Below are 2,546 nucleotides of genomic sequence, written 5' to 3' on the forward strand. Positions count from 1 at the left end.
ATAAAATGTAAAAACTGAGTTGTGTCGTGGAAATTAGACAACACTTGCAGACTCGTCCTCTGAGGTGAAAAAGGTTTATTACAGAAAGGTGGTTAATACAGCATAGAAGAAGTACCCCAGAAGACAAAACGATTTACATGAGCATCCTGTTTAAAAAGTTTACAGCCAGGCTCTTAATGCATGCTGTTACCTTCTTGAGCATCAGTGAACATTTGCACCTTTTGTAATAGTCGTGTATGAGTCCCTCAGTTCTCCTCAGTGTGAAAAGATAGCCTCTGTTGGAAAAGGCTCAAATATGCAGAAGATGCTGCAAAAGTAAAGTATGTGAAGGATCTGGAGGATTTTTCTGAAGAACAGTGGGCAGTTTAACTGCTCAGGACAAACAAGGGACTCATGAACAACTATCACAACACAAAGAGTTGTGGATCATTCAGGTAACACCACACAGTATTAAGAATCAAGCGTGTAAACTTTTGAATGGGGTAATTTTGATTAATTCAGCTATTATCTTGGACTATATGTAAACATCTGTTATGTGAAATAGATTATTCATGGTGGTACTAAATAAAAAAAACATAGGATTTTTATGATCAATCTTATTTTGTTGAGTATTAAGATTTTGTAGATTCTGCAAGGGGTATGTAAACTTCTGACCGCAACTGTATACCCACCTACCAATACACACACAAAAAAATTCAACCATTTAAAAACAGCAAGGACTTTTATAAACAATCAAAAATAGACTATAATATGAACAGTTTAACAAATTAACAAAGACACCACAGTTAAAACACTCTAAATACCTTCTTTTTGCAAAAGTTTTCAAAAGTCTTCTCTTGCGCCAGCACTCTCGATCTGATGCCAGCTGGAGCCACCTCTTCATGGTCCCCTCAACCTCCATCTCTGCAGCATTAGCTGTGAAGAGGTTTTTATGAACATTGGAAGAAAGCAATACATATCGTAAGGTCATTATGAATCTTAAGCATTAATTATGTTTATACCATGGTCACAGTGAATACTGGATTCTGATTGGCTGGAAGGTGTGTGTTATAACCGTTTATTGCACAGGTAGTTCCAGTCAGTTTGATTTAGCATTTCTAAATCAATGCGCAGCCTACATGCACACACAAACACACACACACGCACGCACAGACACTCGAGCATACAGAGACATTAGTGAACACACATTCATACACACAGACACTTCATGCCAGCGTTGTCTGCAACTTTAACAAAAAAATAGCTTTGCTGGTGAAAAGCTACATTATATTTCTCAGCAATGAGGTGGTAGCATCACTGTTTATGAAGTAATTCAACTCTCAGTTTTACTACACTACTTCTGCACAACACTGACTATGTTTATATGGACAGCAGTAATCTAATTATTGACCTTACTCTGAGTAAGATAATAATGTGATTAAGGTGTTTACATGAGTCGCTTTTAGAATACTCCTGTCATGTTCCCATTTTACATGTTATAGAACATAATTAGATTAACAGCCCGCTGCCGTGTGTGTACATGTCCTGTTGCAAAATGCGGTGAAAACTCACGACGTTAATAATGGGATTCAGGTGTTTACATGTCTGTAATACACATTGATAATGCGACTAAAACAGGAGTACTCCACATGTCTTAATTCGATTAGTGCTTACTTCGAGTAACTTGGCTTTAATCAGATTAAGGTAATTAAAAATTGTTGTTTACATGGTAATTTCTTAATCAAAGTATCGTCTTAATCGGGTTAACAGTGGATTATTGTTGTCCATGTAAACGCACTGACTGACTGCTGAGAGGCACATGATGCAGGTAATTCATACATGCTTAATCTCTCTCTCTCTCTCTGATAGATATCTGTCAATTCATTCAAATAAATGTAATCTCATCACACTACTTTATCTCTGTGTCTGATTTATATCGGCCAAAATTCCAGATCTAACGACCTAACTAATAGAAATTAACTGTCATTTTAAACTTCTAATCAAAGTTTGAGCTTCTAAAATCAATGACAGCTTTAACGTTATTAATTGTGGAAAGACCATGGTATAAGCGGGGTAATCCATGGCTAAGTGTGCATTAAACGATTTGAACGAGTGGTTCTTTTCCTCCACATCATGCACTAAAATCGTTTAATGCACATCTAGACGTGGATTACCCCCTACATATCATCTGAGAGAGACAGCTAATTCTGTATGTAAACAGATATACTTACCAATCACGACCTCTCCGAGTTGGAGAGCGGACAGTGAAGTCTTTCCATTGACTCCCCTCCAATTGAGGTTCTTTGCCAGGGAGTTAGCAATCACCCTCTTCAATATGCGCCAGGTGCAATCGAGCACATCCGCCCTGTCAATAAGCACCAACCAGTTTACCTGAAACCGATGATTTTTAAAACAATAATATAATATAAAATAATAAAATATAAATAATGAATAAGCATGTATTGCCTCATCAACTGTGTCAGTGCTTCTCACTACTCCTGCAGTTACCCTGCCCTGTGTGTTTTTCATGTTTTCCTCCTCTACTAAAGATTAGGTCATAACTGTTC

This window comes from Ictalurus punctatus, unplaced genomic scaffold (assembly GCF_001660625.3).
Source record: "Ictalurus punctatus breed USDA103 unplaced genomic scaffold, Coco_2.0 Super-Scaffold_100, whole genome shotgun sequence".
In the NCBI taxonomy this organism is placed as follows: domain Eukaryota; kingdom Metazoa; phylum Chordata; class Actinopteri; order Siluriformes; family Ictaluridae; genus Ictalurus; species Ictalurus punctatus.